The 27,201-nt window shown below is 40.5% G+C and overlaps 1 pseudogene; it reads left to right on the top strand.

Moving 5' to 3' along the window:
* Positions 1–9,155: 9,155 nt before the first annotated feature.
* Positions 9,156–25,825, top strand: LOC122019031 (annotated as a pseudogene).
* The last annotated feature ends 1,376 nt before the right edge of the window (positions 25,826–27,201 follow it).

Below are 27,201 nucleotides of genomic sequence, written 5' to 3'. Positions count from 1 at the left end.
TTGCAAGAGCTGTTGTCTTTTGTTGATTTTGTAGGAGAATATAAGCTTCCGGAGTGGATGCTCAAACTGAACCGCCTTCAACCTCCAGGAAGAACTTTCAAAAAGAATAGGGAGAAGGGAGCGGTCTTCAATTCCAATGCAATCATTCCACTCCCCAGGTGGATTTTACTTCTTAACCAACTCCAACCACCGGGAAAGACCATTTCATTACCGACGTGGATGCTACTTCTAAATCGTTTGCAACCGCCCGGAATAAAGGGGAGTTCATTCCTTGCTTTTGTTTTTGCTCTATACTTTTCTTTAGTTTCATACTTTACATTTACATTTTGCTTTCATACTTTGCATTTTGTTTGGTAATACATAGCTTTCTATTTTGAATAAATTCTCCATGAAATTTTCTAGTAATATTTTTAAGATGGTAAAAGTTCTTTAAGTTTGACCATCAATTTTTAGGTCAATGGACATGATTGAATACTTTACTTACATGATATTGGTTAGTGTGGTGATGGATTCCATTTTGATTACTTGAGTTTGATTGCAAAAAAAAAATTACCTAGAGAGGACCACTTTAAACTTATACTCTATTATTTTCTTTGTGTGACATGCACTCATAGCAAATTAAACTCTAAAACTTGCTTTGCTTCTTTTCGAAGTCACAATAGCATTTGTGTGCATGGAGATGAAGGATATTTTTCATTCTTGTTCCCTTATGATTTTCAAATTCTTTCCTCACAATTTTCTTTAACATTCTCATTCAACATTTTAACATTTGATCATTTTGCCTTGTATTCATTCCATTGTGAGTATTGGTTGAATTCTTGATGAGTTGGATAAACAAGATGGACAAAGGATTGAGTGTGGGGGATGTTATGTGTTGTAAGTTTATGGAGGTGGAAATCGATTAGAATTCTGAGATTGGTGAATTTTGTAATAAGTGCTTGATAGATACTTGAAGAAAAGGGCATTAGTTTAAAATCAATTGCAATCTTTGCTTATATCAGATCCTTAGACATCAATTTCAGAATTATGAGTTGCTACTTAGTTCTTGTTGTTTGGGATTGGAAAATGCTGAATATGAAAAAAAAAAAGAAGGGCTGCTGGATTGTGCAGCAGTGACGAATCTGAGAATATGTATCATTGATTGTTTGTGCCAAGTTTTCTTGTAAACCTTTAATCAATGAAAGGTTCAAGTGCAACTGTTATTTTTATACTGTCAAGTGGTTCCTTCCTAAGCCTTCTATGGTTTAAAGAGATTCATCATGTTCTACAGGTTGATTTAAATTCAATGTACTTGACAAAGTTTGAATTCATTTGAGGAAAAATTCAATTCAAGAATGATGGCAGTGATTAGATATATTCTCTGTTCAGGAGGGAAGAAAAAAAAGTGTTTCTCCATTCTTTTTAACTACTAACTGTGCAGAAACTGATGTAGCTGAATTCTGGATATTTACAACTGAATTTGGCACCTTCTGCATATTCATATTTGTTGAAGCTTTGGTAGATTCTTAGGTTTGCAGAACCAAGATTAAGGAAGATATATGAAAGTGAAAAAAAAGTAGTAAAGAAATGAGGAGTGCAATTGATTGGAGTTATACTAATTCTGTTAAAAGATCTGCATTGCTGGAAATTAAATTGATTCTTGGAATTTTTGGAGCTGTGAAGATCAGAGGATTTTGGATATTACTAATTCTGGGGTTGAGTTGTGCAAAGAGAGCAGTCCAAAGTAAGGAGATTTGGAATAGTGACGAATTGTGGAATTTTTGGAATTCTGCAGGAAGAAATTGCAGTGGATGTATCAGTTCAAGATCTTGCGTGTCAAACTTGTTGTGCCAAATTGTTGAAGCTATTTTTTATCAACATTATTTGGAACTCAAGTTCTAACCAATGCATTACTAAATGGAATTCTTTATCAAGTTTAATTCCTCAGGCAAGGCTCTCATAGGTTTTGATTTCTGAAACTCAAATTGTCTCATAGGTTTTGATTTCTGAAATTCTTTATATCAAGTTTAATTGCTTACATATTTGAGGCATCAGTTGTAAAGATGAAAAGAGTATGAAATAACAGTAGTCGTGTGTTAATAAGAGGCAAGAAACGTTGATAGAGAAGAGAACCAGAATTTGCTGATTACTTCGACTTTTGATAATGAAACTTATTCCAGTAAGTTGATACTGTTGTGTTGTGGAAAAGCTGGGTGGTGGACATAATTTAGACTATTATGTGCCAAAGTTTATAGATATCTTTGATCATAACCGGTCCAAGTTAGGTTTCTACCATTACAGTGCTAATAGCATGACATTGCATACAAGGAGCTTCATGTCTCAGACTTGGACTTCCTCTGAATTGAATTCTGAAGCTGACATGGGACAATAAAGGTGAACAGATGAGTTTCATGTCTGGAAGTTCTTTAGTAGGCTTCGGGTATCAGATTTCCAAGTTTTGAATTGTTGCATAAATCATTTTATAAATTGTGTGGTTCATGAAAAGAGAACAAGAGAACAAGGTGAATTTAATTCCCCATTAAGGCAGTGCTGAATGATGTTTCTTTCCAAGTTGAACTCTTCTTGAATTCTGCCAAGACCTTCTTCAATTTCAGATTCTGAAACTAGGCAGTAAGAGTAGAAATTCAATAGATATGCAATTTGGCAGCTAGCTTTTGTTGAGAGCTTGGTTATTTCTGAAGTCTGAGTTATCTCTAAAACTGGATTTCTTGAACTCACAATTCAGGAATCAGATGTTTAAGTGTTTGGGGTTTGGCCAAGTTTTTGCTATTCTGTACCAATAACAGACAAAGTTGAACCAATTTAAAATACAAATCAAATTCAAGAAGATTTTAAGAGGATAGATATCATAGTTGAATTTATTGTGAAATGAATTGGGAAATTGTTTCTGAAAATTCAAATCTGTGGAGTACCACAAAATTGAGAGGCTGGATTTCTGATTGTTGCTGTTGATGGCATCAATCCTGTCTGAATTCTGAACCTGAAGTTATGACTAGAGTAGTAACATTAGTTCATTAGCAGTGAATTTTGAAGTAATGGAGAAGTTCCTTACCAACTACAACTTCAAGTTTTGCTGATTCTGAAATCTGAATAATGATTTTCAGAATTCAGAATCCAAACTGGATGTTTCTGCAAAATCTGATTTGGCAGAGTTTAGTATGATGTATCAGTGATTGAAGCTCCAATTCCTCTAATGTTAAATGAGACCACTGTTTGAGCTGGAATTTTCTTTCTTCAAGCTGGAATTGATTCAACTCTTGAATCTTGAAACACAAGTCCAAAGATCAGAATACAGAGATGCAGAATCTGGGATTTTCCAGCTGCACTTCAGTTTTAATTCTGAAATGACGCAGCAGGACTATTGATCTTTGTATGTCATTTCTGATTAAGCTTTGGTAATTTAGTTGAGTGCTTAGTATATGTGATGATAGCACTTAATGAAGATTTACTTGAGAAATATTGGAACCAGCTGATGTTTGAAGAGAACTGCACTATAGGAAGAAACAGAACAGAAGTAAAAGTCAAAAAGCTGCAGATCAGTTTTGGGAACTGATTTGTGTGCCAATTTCAAATCTGTGGAGTGCCATATCTTTGTTCAGTTATCTAATAATTGAAGAGTTGCAGAGTGGCTAGAATTTGTAGTGTGCAGCAGTGAAAAAATATAGGAGATGTGCACGTGTGTAGCTGATTTCTGAATACAAAGCTGAAACTTAATATTGTAATTAAGTTGACTTCATTATGCTGTTTATATACTCGATTTCTGGATATCTGAAGTTGGAATCCTGTTTAATGCTGTTTCTTTGAGCTTCTGTTGACCAAATACAACTAGAATTCAATCTACAGTTAGTGACAGTGTTGATTTCTGATTATACTGCATATGTAGGTTTCTAAATTTCTACTTCTTGTTAAAATGATTTGAGCTTTTGCTGGAGTTAAGGTTTGGAATTATATCTCTTGGTTACTTAAGTTTGGAAAGAATAGGAAAAGGAAAAGAAAAGAATGAAGAACAGAATGTAGAATGGAAAAAGCATGGTGGTTTAAAAGTGTATTAAGCATTTGGATGGCATGTGTTGTTCTATTGTCCGAGACGACCAATACTTTAAGTGTGGGGGAGGGACATCTTCTTCATGATTTGAGTTTGTTTTTGTCTCCAAGTGATGGAATTAAAGTGGAAAACAGTGAAAAAAATAGTGGCAAGATAAGAGTATCAAATATGGAGATAGAGTATCAAAATTTGTGGATAATCATCAAATTGAAGGAGAGGTTAGCTTGATACTTTGAATTGATAATGACAAATGGTATTCATCTCTTTTCACATCAAATGGTCAACTCATCAAGTATATTCCTCCAATATTCTCATCTTCTCAATTTTTCATTGAATTATTTTCTTTTGCCTATTTCATTCACTTTCATTGTTCTTCTTGATTCCATTTTAATTCCTCATGATAATTCCTTTTGATTCATGTATTCTATGTTTTATAGTGATGGAGAATTAGAAAATAAACAAGCTTATGGTAGTGAAATGTTGTGAGTGACATTGAATGAGCTCCATTTATATGTAATTTTTAGTGTGAGAGCTAGAATAGGTAAATATCTTGTGAGATTGCATCTTGCTTAATTTTTCAATTGGATTGAAACTACCATACCTACTGATTATTGTTTGGATTGTATTCATGATTGTTTGTGATCTTTTAGATGGTCTTAATTAATTACTTTTTACTATCTTCTAGGTATTGCTAGAGAATTATTATGGAGATGAATTGTAGTTGTTTCTTTGTTTTGTTTGCTTGCTCGGGATGTGCAAGAATAAGTATGGGGGAATTTGATAACCATCATTTTATCACATTGTTTAGGATTCTAAACTCATGCTTTTGAGTTGATTGTGTGTTTAAATCCACATTTATATCACATGTTAAGAGTATGAATTGATTTTGATCTTTGATGCAATATATCATCTATTTGTGGAATTATGGTTAATCATTTGAATGTGGTCTTGTAGGATATTGAAGGGGCAAAGGATTAGATCAGATCCAACCAAATTTGGGCTCAAATCTAGGGCTAATTGAAGGGATCAAACTCTGAAGCAATATAGACCGTTCATTCAAGACTTGAGGAGATCTGAGCCATCTATCATTATATAGACCATCCAAGCCAAGGGGAAGTATATCACAACCATTGATTAAGATCTGAAGATTTGGATCAGATTTGGAGCAACTTCCACCGTTGGATTGATCAGGAGAAACCACAGCCGCCCGTTCTAATCTTGATCAGATTTAAAGGGATGAGAAGCTACAGTGATCGCGTCAACTCCTCTTCTCCTCGCGTCAAAAACAGAGGCGCGCGCCAGCGATCGGGATTCTGATCTTCCACCGCCGGTGATCTACGAGGTCAAGGGCGACCCTTCCTCCAACTGAGATCCGTCCGAAATCAATCGGCGATGCCACTTCATCCTCCTGTTCCAGATCTGACTGTAACTGTAGCCACAACTTCGTGTAAGGAGGAAGAATCAAAGAAGGTGAAGCAATTCGGTGGTTTGAACCGATCTCTTCGTTTTTCGGCCGATGATCTTCCTTTCTTGAAGCCCGCAACCATTTCTGTCCTTCCCTCTGATCCTGTTCCATTCTAGCTGAGTTTACATTCTCTGTTACCTTTATCGCCGAGTTCTTCATCCGATGCACACCGAATCTAAGCTAGGATTTCTTAGTTTGATTAGTGAGAATCTTTTGGATGCTAGTTTTCTTATCTCTATTTGAATTGTTGTTCTGTTGTAGTTTATCATGGCATAGTTGATTCAAATTCCCTTGCTATTAGTTTGGAACCTTTGATTAATACCAATGCTCTTGATTCTTGATGTCTACACAATTTAGATTTGCTTAATTGTTGTATTAGGTTATTCTTGTTTACCATTTCTCCCAATGCAGTAGTTTAGATTAGTTAGCTTCTTTGTTTGTTAATTTCCATGAGTTGAATTTACAAATGTAGCATAGTTTTAGGTCCTTACTTCTTCTCTTTGTTCAAGAGTCAATTCTGAAATTTCCAAATTATCCAGAAAACCCCAAGCCAACAATAATCGATCCTAAGACTATCATCCTACTGTTTACATTCGTTGGGAGACAACCCGAGTCATCTTTATGCTACATTAGTGTAGAATGAATTTGGTCACTTAATTCTTTTGATACCCATTTCACGACAAAATTAGGGTTTATCAGTCACCCCTGACGCCAGTCAGCCATCTCACACACATTGGTGAGACCGAGTGGGTAGGGCTGTGACAACCGTGCACTCTGCCGTCATTGCTCCTGATGAGTGACCGAGTGGACGAGATGCTGTCGGAGTACACCTATCCTCCTATCCCAAATCATAAGTGGGAGAGCGCAATACTCTCATCTCCCGATACATGATGGTGGGGAAGGATCCCGGCGTGCTACCACGCTGCAGTCACACTACCCATGAGCGTCCCAGCAGAGCACCACCGAGCAAAACTGACATACTATCACGCTGCATCACGCTGCCCATGAGCGGACCAACGGAGCACCGACAGAGATGAAACTAGCGATGTGTTCAACAATAATGGAGCAGACTATCGCGCAGCATGCAATCATGTGAATGGTGCATGACACTAAGCATGACAAAATCCTGAACAGCATAGTAATATCCATATATATATAAAATGTGTACCATAGGACAATGAACCAAATCAAAGGTACACAGATTAGATAAGGTATAAAAACCTAGATCCTAAACATAATAAACACATGGTTGTGTCACTACCCCTATAAGCATGTATAATCAGGTAGGTACTAACATGAAGTGCATAATAAGTAAACAAAAGCATGTAATAGGTATCGGATAGTGACCAACTGAAGCAAAGACGAACATAATCATTACTAAAGATTATAACCTACTAAACACATCAACATGACATTATCAAAGATAAGTCAAGGTACCCGCCTCCAATCGAAAAGTCCAAACCGGTCCAAATTTGACGTCGAGATACTCGTCTCACGTCAAAGTCCTGTACCACCAATATATACATTTTTATTTAGCTAAAATTCAAATGAATTGCTAAATAAAAATCCTTAAAACTATTTAGGGCAAAACTCTAAATCATAAACATCAACCTACCTAATTCAACACATATAATTTAGTTACTCAACACGTATCAAATAACTAAATCAAACTCCTAATTCAATTAGGAAAACCCTAATTAATGATCAACCTTAACTGATCATCGATTAACTTATCCACATCAAGGCCTAAATCCACAAAAGTTAAACAAGAACCTTACCTTTCACTGATCTCTAGGTTCTGTCTGTATCGCCAACACCTGCAAGTATTCCAGCCAGCACAAGGATTCTAGTGGAGCTACAATGATCAGACAACAAGAGATTGAATCCAAGCTTACCCCTAAGTGTCTACTGATGGCTCTTGGCAAACATAAAATTTCAGCAGCCAGGATCAATGAACAGCAGCACTGAAGTCTCAAACCACAACAGAAACCCTATGTCAGCGCTGACAAAGAGAGGAAAAGGGAGAACCTCTCCTCGGTAGTAAAGAACTAGGGCACGGCTTGGAGGGCTTCGGCAGATCTAGGGGCAAAGGAGCTTGGTTGGCTGCCGACGCTCGAAAGAGGAGAAGAAGGGCCGGCGCTAGGGCTCCTGTGGTCGGCGGTGGCAGATCATCACCGGAGCTCGTGTGGTATCGTCGGAAGAGAAAGGAGATTGACAGTCTGCGACTTTGCCGAGAGAAAGGAAAAGAGGCGAAGGCAAAGGTGAACTAGGGCACAGCCGTGCGGAGGAGAAGTGGCGCGATCGAGGGAAGAAGAAGAAGAAGGGAAGAGGAGAAAGAACCGTCGAGCGATTAGGGCATGGGTTCGGCGCGAGAGAAGTGGCGTCGGGTGAGCGGGGAGGAAGAAGGAAACAACATGAGACGAGGAAATAAGAAAAAGAATAGAAAAAGAAAAAGGAATTAGGAAAATAAACATTTCCTCGCTAAAACGGGATAGCCTAAATAGGCTTTCCCGGGTCCCGTTTTTATCCCCGTAACCTGAGCCATACGAGCTCCGAAAAATTTTAGAAAAATTTCTAAAAATTCCAGAAAATTCCCTTATCATTATTCGCCATTTTTCGGTATTTTACATTGTGGGTCCATGTTGAGATAGCCCTGAAGAATAAAGTCTATTCGGATATAGAGAGCCAAGCCCAAGTTATAATCTTTTTGAAAGAGAAAGATGTTCCGTGTCCCTCATGCTAGAAGAAGCAAAGATTAAGGATGAAACAATCGTACAACAACGCTGAAATCTTCAGTTGACTCAAGCTGAATTAGGACAAAATTGAATCAGTCTTAAAAAGGAACGAGAGAAAGCAAGGCAAGCAGAATGCTTTTACCCAGGATGCCAACTCATGACTGGAACTAGAAGAGAATCTTAAGTATTTAGACAACCCGTATATTCTCACCAGTTAAGAATAAGAGGAGATTTCGAGGGATTCTCCAATGTACTTCATCAATTAAATTCAAATTTGATCGCATTTTAGTTTTATTCCCGCCTATTTACCTTTTTTCCCTAGAACTTTATTGCTACCTGTATGTGCCTTCGACACTTAGAGAAAATTTTCAAAAATGGTCTTCATTCTATTGAGTCTATTACCAAGGCGACGCAAAAAGGCATTTTTGAATAAAAAATATTCCGTAGGTCGCATGATGACAACGATATTTAAACCGATACAAGTTAAAGAGTGAAACGAACGCCTGATATGCTAACGAATGAGGCATGTGTAGGGCAAGGCGATGATTGAGGAGGCTATCATATCAGGGAAAACACCCAGCTCATTGATAAGTAGTCACAAGAGCCCTACTCACTTATAACTCGGGCTATGGCAAGAGTCTGGAATACTAACCGAAAGGTAGTTGGTCGCGAGAGCCATACTCGCTTATAACTCACGCTGTGGCGAGAGTCTAGAATACTGACCGAGAGGTAGTCAGTCGCGAGAGTCATGCTCGCTTATAACTCGTACTAGGGCGAGAGTATGGAAAGTGGACCGGGAGGTTGTTGGTCACGAGAGCCATGCTCACTTATAACTCTCACTGGAACGAGAGTCTGGAAAGTAGACCAGGAGGTCATTGGTCGCGAGAGCCATGTTCGCTTATAACTCGCAATGGGGTGAGAGTCCTGAAAGCAGATCGGGAGGTCCTTGGTCGTGAGAGTCATGCTCGCTTATAACTCACATTGAGGCGAGAGTCTGGAATCCAACCGAGAGGTCGTTGGTCGCGAGAGCCCTGCTCGCTTATAACTCACGCTGAGGCGAGAGTCTGGAACCGGACCGAGAGGTTGTTGGTCGCGAGAGCTCTGCTCGCTTATAACTCGCATTAGGGTGAGAGTCTACAACCCGACCAAGAGGTTGTTGGTCGCGAGAGCCCTGCTCGCTTATAACGTGTATTGGGACGAGAGTCTGGAAAGCCGATCGAGCGGTCAATGGTCACGAGAGTCAAGCACACTTAAAACCCTGCTGAGGCTAGAGTCTGGAACTCGACCGAGAGGTCATTGGTCGCGAGAACCTTGCTTACTTAAAACTCGCGTTGAGGTGAGAGTATGAAATCTGACTGAGAGGTCATTGGTCGCAAGAGCTATGCTAGCTTATAACTCGCACTAGGGCGAGAGTCTGGAAAGCCGACTGGGAGGTTGTTGGTCGCAAGAGCTATACTCGCTTATAACTCGTGCTTTAGACGAGAGTCTAGAATGTCGACCAGGAGGTTGTTAGTCGTGAGAGCATGTCGTGAGAGCCATGCTCTCTTATAACTCGCGCTTAGGGCAAGAGTCTGGAACGTCGACCGGGAGGTAGTTGGTCGCGAAGCCATGCTCACTTATAACTCGCGCTTGGGGCGAGAGTTTGGAATGCCGAATGAGAGGTAGTTGATCACAAGAGCCATACTCGCTTATAACTCACGCTTGGGGCGAGAGTCTAGAACGCCGACCAGGAGATCGTTGGCAATGGAGCCATGCTCACTTATAACTCGCGCTTGGGGCGATAGTCTGGAATGCCAACCGAGAGGTAGACTGCGAGAGCCATGCTCGCTTATAACTCACGCTTGGGGCGAGAGTCTGGAATGCTGACCGGGAGGTTATTGGTCGCGAGAGCCATGCTCGCTTATAACTAGTGCTTCGGGCGAGAATCTGGAACACCGACCGAAAGGTTGCTGGCTGCGAGAGTCATGATCGCTTTTAACTCACATTGAGACGAGAGTCTAGAATGCCGATTGGGAAGTCATTGGTCGCGAGAGTCATGCTCGCTTATAACTCACGTTTAGGGTGAGAGTTTGGAACGCTGACCGGGAGGTCGTTAGTCGTAAGAGTCATGTTCGCTTATAACTCACGCTTGGGGTGAGAGTTTAGAACACCGACCAAGAGGTCGTTTGTCGCTAGAGCCATGTTTGCTTATAACTCATGCTTGGAACGAGAGTTTGGAATGCCGACCAGGAGGTCGTTGGTCACGAGAGCCATGCTCGCTTATAACTCGCGTGATCCTGTCCGAAAGTCGAATCAGCGGACGCTGGGCACGTGGCGCTCTTCGGTTGCTGACGTGGGTCTTCGGCCGCTGGTGCGAACTTCAGGTGATCCTGCAAAGAAGTCGGGCCGGGAAGGGGTTCCCGACGACGACTCTCCGACGCTCAAGTCAGAAAACGAATGGCAAGAAGGTGGCTCCAAGGATTTCAGATTGCATACCTCCGATGAAGTCTGATGGCGTTTATATAGAGCCACGAGAGCTTGGTGCACACAACCCGAGGTGTACACGTGTCATATCCCATACCGCAGCATGGGCTTGTCAGAAGAGCATGTTTGACTCCATGCCGCTACAGTCTGAGCGTCTCCTTGATGGGACAGCAGCACATTCGATCGCACCATACTGCGTATGGTTCAATCTTCGAACATGCCTGTTGTCAGCAACAGGGGTTACTGAGATGACGTCCACACTGTCCTCTACTCTTTGACTTCCTCTTCTCGGATCGACCACCCAGTCGCTCGGCCAGAGCGCTCATCTTTGGTCTGACGTAGGTGGTCGCCCGTCCAGGAAGACTGAGGGTCGTCCTTCCGCTCGGCTCGTATCGCCTGAGACCTCGGCCGAGCGGGCAAACGGCTTGGCCTTCATTCATGCGTCGTCTCGCGACCGAATGGACTATCCGCTCAGCTCTATGCTCCTTCCTTCCTTGGCGCCCGTCCGGATGGTTGTCCTTTCGGATAAGGGCCATTGCCCGGTGCTCGGCCTGTCCTGCCCGCTCCTCGAGTCCAGGGGGTTGATCCCTCCATTGACTATCGATCTCCACGTGTTGTCGGACTTTCCCTTATGAGGGCCCCCCGGTCTTGCCACCGGATCATCGCGCTTGGGCGAGAGTCTGAAACACTGACCAGGAGATTGTTGGTCGCGAGAGTCAAGCTCACTTATAACTCGTACTAGGGCGAGAGTCTGAACGTCGATCGGGAGGTCATTGGTCACGAGAGCCATGCTTGCTTATAACTTGTGCTTGGGGTGAGAGTCTAGAACGCCGACCAGGAGGTTGTTGGTCGTGAGAGCTATGCTCTCTTATAATTCGCGCTTGGGGCGAGAGTCTAGAATGCCGACCGGGAGGTCGTTGGTCACGAGAGCCATGCTCGCTTATAACTCGTGCTTGGGGCGAGAGTCTGGAACGCCGACCGAGAGGTCATTTGTGTTGGATCATGATGCATGTGAGAGGGAGGGGGGGGGGTGAATCACATGGTTTTCAAAACTCTTCTTTTTCGATTTTAAAAACTCAAGTACGAAGCGGAAAATGAAAATAAGAAAGTAAGAACCAAGACACAAGAAAACACAGGCGGTTTTTACTTGGTTCGGAGCCTTCGATGACTCCTACTCCAAGTCCCAGCTCCCACGGACCTATTGATGGGTAATCCACTAAAAACTTCTTCCAGTACCCCTGGAAGAGAGAATCGAGTACAAAAGAATTAGGTCAAGTGCAACAAACTGCACTTGCCCTTTTATAGAAATTAAGTACAGAAAACAAATGTTACAAACACTATTTAGGTATTGAAATGAGGCACTTTGTGTTGATGTCTGTCTTCTGGGCACGATCGGAACCCTTCAGAGTAGTCGTTGGGCTCAACAGCTTTACAGTAGAGTCGTAGCAAGACCCGGGAGCAGTCGGAGGCTCAAATGTGCGCAGTAGCTCGTATGTGGTTATTGTATCAATGCCTCCTCGAAACTGCCTTATATAAGGCTTGGAAGGTACCTTTCATAAGCATGGAAGGTGCCTCCAATGAGACAAAATCAATCCCAAAGTGATCGGTGCTTATCCAAGACTTCGACCAAATTTCATCCAGTGGAAGGCGCCTTCTATATCCATGGAAGACGTTTTCTATGAGTAGTACTGAGGCGCTTTCCATAGCCATGGAAGGCGCCTTCGGGTACTGTTCACTCGAAGGTAGCTTTGCTTCTTTGCTTGCTTTCTTGCCTTGCAACAATGTGTTAGTCCAAAATGTTGGTGCAATATCCCTCAGGTCAAGGTTGACCTGGGTAACCAAGCTGAGTCTTGGTTTGGGTTTAGATGTTTGACAATAAGAGTCAAGTAGGTCAAGGTTGACTGGATACTTGACTGGGAAGTCCTAACTGGGATGTTAGGCAAAATGAAAGTCCTGGTGAGTGAAGCCAGGCAGAAGAAAAGTCCTGGTGAGTGAAGCCAGGAAGATGAAAGTCCTAGTGAGTGAAGCTAGGCAGATGGAAACCCTGGTGAGTGAAGCCAGGTGAAAGTCCTAGTGAGTGAAGCTAGGCAGATGGAAAACCCTAGTGAGTAAAGCTAGGTGAAAGCCCTGGTGAGTGAAGCCAGGCAAGGGAAAATCCAGATGGATCAAGGATGATCGGACATCTGATGCTGGGAAGTCCAAGTAGGTCAAAGGATTGACTGGATACTTGGCAAGGAAGGAAGACCAGATGGGTCAAGGTTGACCAGACATCTGGTGAAAGTCCAAGTGGGATCAGATTGACGACCACTTTGGAGAATTGGTCTGTGCAATCAACCCCCTCGGATGACCAGTTTCAATGATTGACAATTATTTAAGGTTATGTTGATATATTAGATCGAACTTGGTTACAAGTTTATATCGATCAGAGAAGTCCAAGCATGGACTGGATTCTTGGTCAGAAGAAGTCTTTGCAGATCGGAAGACCGATGCGATCCAAGAGAAGTCTAAGGAGATCGATGACCGATTTTTAGTAAAAGGTAGCCTGAGCACAGAGGCGCTCCGGATCGATCCGTGGATCGATCCAAAGCCTCCCCGATCGATTGGGAACATTCGAATCGATCGGGATCCGACCGTTGCGTCGGGTTTAAAGCCGCAGGCGAGCGTGGTCTTCGGCATCTCTTCACGAGCTCTTCTCAGATTCATTCCAGCTCCTCCACAGCTCTCTACAAGCACGTGATCGCCAGTTCTTGAAGGTTCTTGGAGGCATTCCAAGTCAAGAGGCGGATCTATTGCAAGAGGAAGAAGTTAGGGTTAGGGTTTTTACGGCATATCTTGTAAGCTTTTGCTTAACTTGTATTTCCCTTTCTTCTTCTTGTATTGAGAGTATTGTAGGGCTTCTCCGCCTTTGGTAGTTACCATAAAGGAGTGTTATTCATAGTGGAGGGTGTGTGCGTTGGTGTAGATCCTTGGATTAGTCACCTCTTGTGAGGTGGATACCAAGTAAAATCCTAGTGTTAGCGTGTTTGTGTTTGTTTCTGTATTTTCCGCTGCGCATTCTTGAAGAAACAAGCAACACCGAGCAACGAGCACGCGACGAGCTATTCACCCCCCCTCTAGCTACTTTTGGTCCTAACAAGTGGTATCAGAGCGAGGTTGCTCTTCACCGGAATCATCGCCGGAAGGGTCAAGCATAACAACAAAAGCTAGAGGGTGAAGAAGTTGGAGCAAATTCATCAAAGTCAAAGAATTCAAGAAGCTCAACTTCAAGATGCAATTCCAAGATGGACTTGGATTTGATACAAGGGTGGCTCCACCATACACTTCTACGAGTTTCGATTCTTGGAAATCAAGAATCGAAAATTTTCTTATGATGGAGATAGAGCAATGGTTTGCTCTAATGGAAGGCTTCAAAGCTCCAACAAACTCCAAGGGCAAGCTTCTAAAGAAAAGCGGATGGAGCTCGAGCAAATTCAAAGGGCGAGGCAAATGACAAAGTGACCAAGCTTGGTCAATTTATTGCCTAGCCACATCTTGGCTCGAGTTGGAGAATTCGAAGATGCCAAGGAGCTTTGGAGCAAATTGGCCAAGCTTCATGAAGAGATCCCCTCCACTGTACAAGATCATGAAGAATCCAAAGAGGGTGACTCTTTGGAGCAAGACCAAGAGGAGGACCCCGAGGTTGAGAGATACTCAATCTCCGAAGAAGAGGAAATCCAAGAAGCTTCATCCTCAAGGGAATGCACCGAAGGGAACAAGGAGGGAGCATACTCCTTGTTTCACATTCAAGATGATGAAGCCTCCACCTCTAGGATTGAGGGGGAGCAATCCTTGGTGACGCCGGATCAAGAAGAAGGAGAAGCTTCTACATCCGGGTCAAGTGAAGAAGAAGAAGATGGTGCCACCTCCGAAATTCAAGAAATAGCAAATGGAGGAGCAAGTGCCATCCCTACACAAGAAGGTATAAATGTTTCAATTAAAAATAAAAATCATATAATATGTTTTGAGTGTAGGGAAAGTGGGCACTACAAGAGCAAGTGTCCCAACTTGGCCAAGAAGAAGGGTCAAGTGACGAAAAAGGGCAAGGAGAAGCCCAAGGAGACCACCCCCGGGACAAAGAAGAGCAAGGAGCATATCATATGCTTCTCTTGCAATCAAAAGGGGCATTACCGGAATCAATGCCCCAAGGGGAAGAAGGTGGTCAAGGCTCAAGGAGGCACTAGGCAAGGGGGAGCCTCCAAGGTAAAGAAGAAGGTAACGTTTATTGAGCCTACCCTTTACATTATGGTAAAAGCATGATGGTTCTAACTTTTATCATTTTAATGCTATTTACCATGAAAATAGAAAGCATGATAGTGTTAAAGAAAAACATATAGCCTTTCATGCTAAAACTACTACACCTAAGGCTAGGATTGTAGGTAAAAATCTAGGCGTAAACTCTAAGGATTTTAGATACAAGCCTAGAAACAAAAATGCTCATGGGTCAAATACTAAGGACTTAGTGAGAGAAAATCAAGTCTTGAGGTCAAGACTTGATAAAATGGAAAAGACCCTAAAAAGGATGGAAAATATCCTATTAGGGCAAAATGAGCATAACCTAGGTCTAGGAGCACAAAGGTCATCTAATGGCCATAGAGGTTTGGGATACAAACCAAAGGCTAAGAAGGATGTGCCCTCTTACCATAGAGTTCCATATAGCTATGGAACAAACCCTAGGTCTAGTGGTCAAGCCAAAAATACTAGGGAAGTCATCCCTAAGAGTATTTTTACAATAAATGTGACTAAGACTTCTAAGAAGTCTAAGAAAGTCACAAACAAGGTCACAAGGGAGGTTATCCCTAGAGTTGACCTAGAAAATGTGACCAAGGCTTCTAAGAAGCCCAACAAGGTCACTAGGAAGGTATCTAGGGAAGTTATCCCTAGTGAGTACCTAGAGCATCCAAGGAGCACCAATAGGTGTTGGGTTCCTAGGAGCATCTTCTCTACCCCATAGATGGGTTAGAGAGTGTCAACTCCGATTAGAAGGGTAGTTAACCCAACTTTGAGGAAATTGACACTCAAGGAGCATTTTCAAGGTTTAGTTAACCTTTGAAAATGAAATGGACCTATTATTTACTCCTTGAAAGAGTAAAATGTGCCTAATGGTGGAAGATTTGATTTTAATCTTAAATGGCACATATTGAAAATTAATAAGAACTATCAAGTTGGGTTTTTGGTATGTTCTTAGGCAATTTAAGGCAATCCGGGCCTTAAATTTAAAAGTGCTGCTCTTGAGGAAAAATGGAATATGCCAACATTTGAGGACATGTTCATTTTAATTGGCATAAATTAATCAAGGGAATAAGAAATGCAAACTTAGGCTTTGACATTTTCTTGAAGCACTTTGGGCAAGCTAGGGTTTAAGTCTTAGGATTAGCTAAGATTAACGATACTTAGATAGGTAATCTAGGTATATTTTATTTATGCTAAACCTTGCCATGATTGTTTGCTCATAATATGCCATGACATCATATTTTATCTTATTTGTATTTTGCATTCATGACTTATCATGAAAAATACAAAAATACCATGTCATGCCATACATACATCATGTAGTTATAGGAATCTTTCTTTTGAAAGCTATTTTATTTTGATGTATGCCATAACATTATCATGCATTATGTTTATTTCCTTAAAAAAAAAAAAAAAAAAAAATTAAGGACATATGGCATTAGTTAAACAAGTGGCATTTGTTTACAACAAGTGGAATAAACAAGTGACATTTGTTTAACAAGTAAATCAACAAGTAACATCCTTTGTGGATGTCTACCTCTCAAAATGCCTAGATAGATATGCTTGATCCGTAGAATAGGGCAAAACCAAAATCTTACATCTCACAAAGACCTATAAGGTGACTTATATGTGTTTTAGTGCATATTATATACAAGTGAGATGTTAGGATGATGAACAAAACTCAAGATGTTGATTTAGTGCATTCTTTTGAGTTTTAAGTTCATCAAAACACATAGTTATGTGTTTTCCCATCATTGGGAAAGCTAATGTACAAGTCATGTGCATTATGCCCAAGGAACATGATGGGATATTGGTTTTGAAAATGTTTTTAAAATGTTTTTGGAAAACCTTGGTGAAGGCTATCTTTTGATAGTAATTACCATTGAATAGTTAGACACAAACTTGAAGAAAAACACTAAAGTTTTTGCAAGCTTTCAAGTTTGTGTCAATCTTTGAAAATATGATGTATTTTCATAGAAAACTACTTTTCCATGATTAAGTATGCCCTAAATAATGTCTACACGAAACTTCATAATTTTTGGATTTTTGTAGAATTTTCTAGGGGTTCAAGTTGACCGAAATGGAATTTCAGCAACTATCGAGTCTCGATCGATCCATGGATCGATTGAGTTCCATGAATCGATCCATGGATCGATTCAACGGCTTGCAAGCGATTGGATCGATCCACCGATTGATTGGAGTGTCCGAATCGATCCGTGGATCGATTCGAAGGTTCAATCGATTGGAACCCAACTCCAATCGATCCAAGTTGCTGATTTTGGCTGGGAAGGCCTGATTTCAGCATCTTTGAACCTCTTTGAGTCTAGGTAACCATTCCAAACCCCTTAAATACATTTGTATACATACAAAGGGTGTTTTCATGTTGAAAACAAGGATGGATTGGTTAACGAAGACTAAGTAGAAGTTTAGGTTGAGATTGTTTCAAATTTTGAATATTTGAACCTCAAAACTTCCACATTTGGGTTTCCTAATGGTTTAGGGATTCCAAGTCATTGTTGGTGCAATGACAGAAGTTACCACCATGTCTTTAGGGGGAGGGACTCTTTAAAGACATGAAAATTATTTTTCATGAACCTTGGAAGGTGGTTAACCTTCTGTTGTGAACTTGCTCAAGGTTGAGCATTTAAACTTGAAATGGGAAAAATGGGGAGTGGATATCCTCATTATTTCAAGTGGACACTCAAGTGGTTGAAAATGCTCAAGGTTGGGTATTTGTCAACATTGAGGAGAAGTTAAGGATAAATGAAGGGTATGGGACCTTCATTATCGTGTTGATCACAACGAGTGATGTTGTGAACAACGATGAGCAACTCTTCAGGGGGAGAGTCTTCAACAAATGGATTTGTTGAAGTGTGCCCAGAATTGGAGCATGGGTTGATGTGTGTCCAACGATGGGTTGATGTGTGCCAATAGGGGGAGAATGTATGGTTAAGCTTAGTCCTTCATTACCTATGGGAAGGTCATAGGGGGAGAATGAAAGGACTCATGAAAGGGAGTAAGTTAGGCTTTCATTACCTAGAGGGAGTTTGCCCTCTTAGGGGGAGAATGAAGAGCTTAATTTATGCTTTCATTACCTAGTGGTATGAAGAAGGAGGCTATGGGATTAGCCTAACTTACTTATGGGATTGTAAGTGTTATTGTGGTATTGTCAAACATCAAAAAGGGGGAGATTGTTGGTGCAATATCCCTCAGGTCAAGGTTGACCTGGGTAACCAAGCTGAGTCTTGGTTTGAGTTTAGATGTTTGACAATAAGAGTCAAGTAGGTCAAGGTTGACTGGATACTTGACTGGGAAGTCCTAACTGGGATGTTAGGCAAAATGAAAGTCCTGGTGAGTGAAGCCAGGCAGAAGAAAAGTCCTGGTGAGTGAAGCCAGGAAGATGAAAGTCCTAGTGAGTGAAGCTAGGCAGATGGAAACCCTGGTGAGTGAAGCCAGGTGAAAGTCCTAGTGAGTGAAGCTAGGCAGATGGAAAACCCTAGTGAGTAAAGCTAGGTGAAAGCCCTGGTGAGTGAAGCCAGGCAAGGGAAAATCCAGATGGATCAAGGATGATCGGACATCTGGTGCTGGGAAGTCCAAGTAGGTCAAAGGATTGACTGGATACTTGGCAAGGAAGGAAGACCAGATGGGTCAAGGTTGACCAGACATCTGGTGAAAGTCCAAGTGGGTCAAAGGGATTGACCGGACACTTGGTGGGGAGTCCTGGCAGGTCAAGGGAGTGACCAGATGCGAGGCATGATGTACCAACAGGTCAAGGTTGACCGGATGTTGGTTAGGGAGGTTTGGAACTTGGTTTTGGGCAAAAACCAAGTGCTGGATCGATCCGTGGATCGATCCAGGCTGTGGATCGATCAGTGGATCGATCTAGATTCTTCCCAGCGAACAGAAAGCTTCTGGATCGATCCGTGGATCGATCCAGAGGTCCCGATCGATCAGCCGATCGATCGGGACGATGCTGCTTCGCGCGATAAGCGCTGGATCGATCCGTGGATCGATCCAGGCGCGTTTCCTGAGCACAGAGGCGCTCTGGATCGATCCGTGGATCGATCCAAAGCCTCCCCGATCGATTCAGAACATTCGAATCGATCGGGATCCGACCGTTGCGTCGGGTTTAAAGCCGCAGGCGAGCGTGGTCTTCGGCATCTCTTCACGAGCTCTTCTCAGATTCATTCCAGCTCCTCCACAGCTCTCTACAAGCACGTGATCGCCAGTTCTTGAAGGTTCTTGGAGGCATTCCAAGTCAAGAGGCGGATCTATTGCAAGAGGAAGAAGTTAGGGTTAGGGTTTTTACGGCATATCTTGTAAGCTTTTGCTTAACTTGTATTTCCCTTTCTTCTTCTTGTATTGAGAGTATTGTAGGGCTTCTCCGCCTTTGGTAGTTACCATAAAGGAGTGTTATTCATAGTGGAGGGTGTGTGCGTTGGTGTGGATCCTTGGATTAGTCACCTCTTGTGAGGTGGATACCAAGTAAAATCCTAGTGTTAGCGTGTTTGTGTTTGTTTCTGTATTTTCCGCTGCGCATTCTTGAAGAAACAAGCAACACCGAGCAACGAGCACGCGACGAGCTATTCACCCCCCCCTCTAGCTACTTTTGGTCCTAACACAAAATACCCTACAAGACAAGTGTTAGCATAATATAAAAAATAGAGTAATTAGTTCCTGTCCTCTCAAGACCAGAAACTAGTTAAGGTCTCAGTTTAGTGATTCCAAATGGACCTAAATAGATGCCTACTGTCCCTCAACTGGGACACGTCATCACATTCACTTCCCTCCAGTGATTTACCTTTACTTACCTTTTGCCAGGCATCCGGTTAGTCCGTCGACCAATTTGGACTTCATGCCAGCTATTCGGTCAGTCCGTCGACCTAGCTGAACTTCCATGCGACACTGAGTTACCACAATAGATAAAATGGTAAGGTAAAATAGTGTTAATAGAATTCAAGTATAACCTAGGGTTATCTCCCCCTAGGGTTGCCTAGCTTCACTTACTAGGACTTCCATTGTCTGACTTCACTCACCAGGACTTCCTCCACCTAGCTTCACTCACTACGGCCCAGCTTTACTTATCAGTGTTGGTGCAATCGACCTAGATTGATTAATACAATCATGGTTTTGATGTGTGTGTCAAAGAGTTTAAGTTAGACTTTCATATGTGTTTGATATGTGTTTGAGTCTTGCAGGACTTGATGAAACACATGAGGAACTTGGTGCGGCCAAGCTTGGGAAGCTCATCCTAGGGCTCGGATCCTTGAGTCGGTGAAGGATGATGTGGAAGACATCCGAGGAACCGCCGGACGAGGAGCAACGGAGTGGAGCCGAGGGAAGCAGACTTCAAGGCAACGTGAAGGATGGCACGAAGAGGAGCCGCAGGCTCGGGTGCATCTGAGGGACGAAGGACAAAGGAAGAGGGCTTCAAGGGCTACTCCGGAGAGGAAGAGTGTGAGTGTGTAAGGATCAGTCGACTGGTGCAGTCGACTGAGAGCGAACAAAAATATTCTGTTCGTTCAGCCAGCAGCTACCAGTCGACTGGTAAATGACCATTGGCAAACCGTTGGTGCTGCGAAGTAGCCGTTGGCTACCTCCAACAGTAGCACCAGTCAACTGATAGTTTTGCCAGTCGACTGATGCCGAGATGAGTTGATATGATGATCAACTCTCTCCTCTTATTTATAGGAAGCCTTGGGGCTTGAAGGAGTATACTCATGCTTATTGAATAACTCCTAGTCTTTGCCCAAAGCTTCCAAGTTTACTCTCTTCCTCCCAAACCTAAACTTCATCATTGTAAAGAGGAAGAGATCTTTTGTGAAAGGTTTGCTCCACCGAGAAGGAGAAAGCTATAGCTGGAGATTGCCAGGGATTGATCCACCGAAGGATTAAGGGTTGGTCTACCTCAAGGACACGTCGTGGAGTAGGAGCAAACAATCTTCGAACCACGTTACATCGATCTTATTAGCGATTTGGTATTCTTTCTTTATTGTTTTCATTAGTTAGTTGTATTTCTGCTTGCACACTAACTTTGTAGGAGAAGCAATCGATTTGGTGGTGACCTAGCTATCCAACCCCTTCAAGCCGGCCACCGATCCCCAACAAGTGGTATCAAAGCGAGAACGCCCTTCAACGGACTAATCGCCGAGAAGAGCACTATAAAAATGGCCGGTTCAAGCATTCATCCACCCAAATTCGAAGGAGACTTCTCTTGGTGGAAGAAGAGAATGGTGGTATTTTTTGAAACCGACTTTGACATTATGCTAATCATAGAAAATGGTTTTGAGATGCCTAGGGATCAAAATAATGAGTTAATTGAGAAAGTAAGATGTAGCAAGAATCAAAGAGAAGAGCATATAGCAAACTCAAGAGCAATGCACCATCTCTTGAGTGTTCTTCCTCAACAAGAAGTAACTTGGATTGGGAACTACACAAGTGCCAATGATTTGTGGGAAAGACTCCACTACAACAAAAACTGTAAACGACAACACCCCTACGACAACGGTTTTAAGAGAAAACGTTGCGTATTTGCTCAAAGACAACGGTTTTTGCCAAAACCGTTGTCTTTGAGCTCCCCATTAAATATAAAAGACAACGGTTTTAGTAAAACTGTTGTCATTGAGCGATTTTTTTTTAAAACGACAACACTTTTTACAACGGTTTTATAAACCGTTGTCTTTATCCGCGTTTTTAGTGGCTACGACAATAGTTTTGAAAAAACTGTTGTAATTGAATTTGGTCATTTCCCCCCCTCGCTGTTTTCCTTTCCCTCGCTGTTTTCTTTTCGGCGCCGTGTTTTTCCTTCGCGCTCCCGAACCTAAGGCAATTTTCTTTCCCTCTCCTCATACAATCTCTTCAAGCCTCTGCTGGATCTTCCTCCACGACGGTGTGCTCCTCTCGTTTCTTGGTGAGCGGGTTTCTGAGTTCGACGAGGCCCTCTGACCTTCCACTGCTGCTTCTTTCACTCGTGGAACCTTTTGATCATACGAGGTGTATTTCTTCGCCAAAGGTGGCACTCCTACTCCGTCGATTCATAACTTAGGTCTTGTCTTCTTTGGATTTGTGCTAGAGCCATAGTCAAGGTAGATTTATAACCTAGGTCTTGTCTTCGTTCATAAATTTTGTCTCAAAAAACGAAACCTACTTTTGATTCCACTATGCTTATATTTGCAAGCGCAACATTCTCTTTTCTTCTTCTTTTTAGCTTTTGATTTGTTTCATCATGCCTTTTACATGCTCATATGTCAAAGTTTGTGGTGTTTGATCTCTGAAGGTGTCGATTTTAAGCATCGATTTCTGTTTATTATTCACTTTTATTGGTCGAAATAGTGTGTTCGGATATGTTTTCTAGGTCTTGCATGGCTCGCCACTTTTATTGGAATAGTGGACACAGTCATATCTGTGCTAACTGAGAGGTTGACTTATTGTTGAATTCTTGCAACTCCAGTGATGGCAAGCTAGAGATAGTGGTATCATCATCTGTCCATTACCTCGAAGTATTGGAGGGTTCTGATGGTGATAAAATGCCAGGTTTCTCTTTAATGTTATTTCTGTTATCTAGTCATTTATCTATAAATTTCAATATCTTGTTGGTAGCTCCTTTGCATGCTTTTTGTAGTTACTCAACACATAATAGCATATAGTTTCCATTGATGTGAAAATTCCAAATTCATCAGGATGACCTGCTTTTCACCAATCGACAGTCTATTCCAACCCTCTCTTATATGATATAGACAAGGATGGTACAAGAGAAATAGCGTTAGCTACCTATGATGGAGTTGTAAATTTTTTCAGGTAAGTAGCTTCAACAATTGTTTGGTGGATTGCTGCACGTTGACATAAATCTGGTGGCTATAATAGGGTCTTTGGCTATCTGATGATGGATAAACTAGAAGTACCTCGTAGAAAGGTTCGTAAAAACTGGTATGCTGGCTTGGATCCAGATCCAGTGGATCGTTCACATCCAGATGTCCATATGATTTAATTTCCAAGGAGGCTTCTGCTAAGAACTCAATATCTCGTATGTGATCACAACCCAACTGCAATCACCTTTGCTTTTATTTCTATTTCCTGAGGATGTTGGCCAATTAGCCATATTATAATTGTGTTGATTGTTGTTGTTCATGAACTTTTTGCGTTTGCATTTTTATACATATTTAAATGTGAAACACTGTGTTTTACAACTCCTGTAACATATTTAAGATGTCTTAAATAACTTTGCTATGGTAAATATATTAGGATTAACATGTCAAATTTTGTAAGTATGTTATACGATGATTGAGAAATTAGCATATGGGTTTATAAACTAATATTCCAAGTATCACATATTCCTTTTTGAAATTCAAATTATGAATCAAATTAGGAAAATTCTGTTGCTTTTTATCCAGATATAAATGGGAGCATGAATGGGTCAAATAATTATGATTCTACGAACATTGTGAACAACCTCTCAATGAATACATCTAAGCTTGAGGACAGAGGAAAACTTGATTTTGCCCAAACTAGTCAATACAATGGAGTGTCAAGCAATCTTAATGACACAATCAAAAGGGGCGCTTCATTGGAAAATGGTATAGAGGAAAATCAAACACAAATGCAAAGAAGGCTTCTTGAAGAAATTGATAATCAAGGGACCCACGATGGACATTCGAAAGACCATAACACTGGTGATGGAGTGCAAGGAGCAACTGTGGAAAATGACCAAGAACTGGAAGAAGAAGCTGATTCATCGTTTGATTTGTTTAGAGATACAGATGAGTTAGCTGATGAGTATAATCATGACTATGATGATTATATTGATGAATCAATGTGGGGGGATGAAAATTGGACAGAAGAGAGCCATGAGACAGCAGAAGATTATGTTAGCATAGATTCACACATACTTTGCACTCCAGTAAGTTCCATTAGAGTTGATCATACAGAAAAAGAAAAAAATTAGGGAATTTAATTCCTAAAAGCTTGACCCACATTTTTAATATTCTATGAAGGTAATTGCTGACATAGATAATGATGGTACTAAAGAAATGGTTGTGGCTGTTTCATACTTCTTTGACCACGAGTAAGAATTTTTACTTTATACATTTGTGGTATTTTTACATGAAAAATTGCCCATAATGATACGAAAACTATTTCTGGTACTTTCTTTTGGATGTAATTATTCTGTGGAAAAGTTTGTGGTAAGCAACTTCTCTGCTTTTTGTTTAAAAAGTTTTCTTGTACGATGATATCATCTTCCTAGACATTCTGTTTCTTGAAATGAAAATTGGTGCCAAAGTCATAGACTAATTTGATACTTTCTACATCTGACATATGATATATTAATCTTATGTAGGTTACAATGTTACAATAACAACTCAATATTGATGGAAGTTTATTACAGGAAGAATCAGCATACTTTTTTACACTGCTTTTCATGCAATTTTCAGAAATTTAATGGTTGTATGCGAACCGTGTGTAATTATTCTTACTGGTCTTAGTCTTAGGTCATGATTCTCACAATGTTGGCTTGTCTAATTGATTCTTCATCAGCCCAAACTATGGTTGTATTCAACTGAGATACTACTAGCATTTTGTTCTTGTATATTTAATGCATTTGTACTATTTTTTTTGGTGAATGTCATATATATCTAAGGTTGTTTGTGCATTCAATTCTTTCTTATTACAGTTGATAAGTTGGCAGGTATTATGATAATCCAGAGCATTCAGCTAAGTTAGGGGGTATCAACATTGAAAAATATGTAGCAAGTGGGATTGTAGTTTTCAACCTTGATACAAAGCAAGTCAAATGGATTCAAGATCTTGATTTAAGTGTCGATTCGGGGAATTTCCGTGCATATGTTTATTCTTCTCCTACTGTGGTTGACTTGGATGGTGATGGAAAATTGGACATTCTTGTTGGCACGTCCTATGGCTTGTTTTATATTTTGGATCATCATGGTAATTTTTTTTGGTTTCATTTTATAGTTGTAATTATTATCTTTGGTAAGTCAATGTGTTCTTTGTAATGTTATTAACTGCAACATCATCATGTTTATATACTGCAATTTACCCAATATATATTGGAGGAATTGCATCTTTACTATCGTGGTAAATTTTGCAGTTTGAGTAGGATTTTCTGTTAGAACTTGTAGAAATTTAGAATACAAACTGAAACCTCTCTGAATAGAAGTCAGTGAATTATTTAGCAGAAATAGGAATTTGACATGAGATCAAATTTTGTGGTTGTGTATCCTAAGGGTGGATTTAGTTTAGTTGCTGACATTAGAGTTTGTGGTATATGTTTGGGAATTAGGGTCCTCACCAAGTTTCACTAATCTTGAACTGAAATGGACTAGGTCTAATGGCAAACTCGTGCCTTTATTTACTTAAGACTTTCCTATATGTGACACTTATGTGACATTAATATCTCTTGTATTTCATTTTCAAAAAGAGAAGACAATGTAAATTTAAAGGATATTATTAACATGTCTCTTGCTCTTTCTCTATCTCAAATATGCAATTATGTAATCTTAAATTATCAGAACCGAGCACAAAGCTTCGATTTCTTGATTTTATTTTTGAAAGCAATTTCGTGCAGGCCAAGTGAGAAACAAATTTTCTCTTGAGATGGCTGAGATTCAAGCACCAGCTGTGGCAGCTAATATTAATGATGATGGCAAAATTGAACTGCACAAGGAGAAGAAATTTGGGAAGTGCATCTTAAGAGTCTAATACCACAGGTAAGTTTATTTCATTTTTATCTGGATGCCATTTAAACTTGATTCATTTCTTCTTAAGGTGATCTTACCTATACTTGTGCATATTTATGCTGGATTTGATTGTATATACTCCATGTAGGATAAATAGTATTTTTTTAAAAAATATTTTGATTTGAACAAAGAATTTCAAATCCGATGGAACTTATATAGAGAATCATAGTGTTATAATACTAAATGTCATTTTGTTCATGTGGCATGAATATGACTTGGATTGCCATTTTTCTCTCTCCACTAATACTGAGATCTGCATTTCACAGTGTTCTGTATGATAATATTAAAATATTATTGTTCATAGAGATTTATAGCAAGCATGTTTTACCAAATGAACTACCTTTCACTAAACAAGCATGTTCTGAGGAAGATGTGAAACCTTGATTTACCCTATGAGCTTGCCCTATGCACGTTAGTGATTGCTTGAGAATGAAATGAAGAACTTGTAAAGGCATTTCGTGTATGATCCATAGTATATTGATATAGAAAACATCTATATACTGCAGTTTGATTTCTTAATAGTTCGCTCTATATACTGCATGTTAGTTTCGTCAAACGAGTGACAAGGAGGTATAATTCTCAAGGAAGAAAAGATCATTCCTTCTATTGTGTTGAGTATAATGGAATTTTGTCCCGCGTGAATGGATGTTGTCGATTGTTTCTTGATACACACTGATTTGTATCGTTTTGTTTGACTTGTGTAGCATGAAACAACACCTAATATCTGTTCTATCTTGTATTGCTTGTTTTCCAAAAATTCGTGTTGTCATGTAGACTATAATACGGAATTCTAAAATTTGATAAGTTTTGTTAAATTTTTCTCTTGCAGGTCAGGCAATTCGTGAGGCTTGAGTTTTTTTTTATGCAAGAAGTGAGCTTTGTTAGGATGTAGCTTGCCTTGCTAATTTGTAAATTAAAAGCCATATGGAGAACAGCAAATGGAAAACATGTGATTTAATGTATATGGAGAACAGTAATGGAAAACATGTGTATTTTGATGAGTAACAACTCATTTTTGTAGATTTTTGTATATGTGTGGCTACAAGATGAATTATATATGGATGTTTATTTTGGATTTAATGTAGTAAATATTTAGTTTTGTATTGGTGGTTTGCTTATATTAAAAAAAGCAAAACGAGTAAATATTATCTACCACAACAGTTTATATCTGTTGTAAAACATATCTACCACAACGGTTTATTTCTGTTGTTGAAATTATCTACCACAACGGTTTTAAAATGTTGTCATATCCTTCGTAGCCAAATTTTGGGCATATAAACAACAATGGATAAAAACCGTTGTCAAATGTCTACAAAGACAACAGATTCAAAACCGTTGTCGTAGGGCAATACATTCTACAACACCCTCAGTTACAACGGTTTTTTTACCCTACGACAACGGATAATATCCGTTGTCGTTTGCAGTTTTTGTTGTAGTGCTCATAGAGCTTCATGAAGGCACATCGGAGGCAAA

Source organism: Zingiber officinale, chromosome 9A (assembly GCF_018446385.1).
Source record: "Zingiber officinale cultivar Zhangliang chromosome 9A, Zo_v1.1, whole genome shotgun sequence".
In the NCBI taxonomy this organism is placed as follows: Eukaryota; Viridiplantae; Streptophyta; class Magnoliopsida; order Zingiberales; family Zingiberaceae; genus Zingiber; species Zingiber officinale.
The sequence above is the reverse complement of the archived record's forward strand: the minus strand, read 5'-3'. Positions and strand labels throughout refer to the sequence as shown.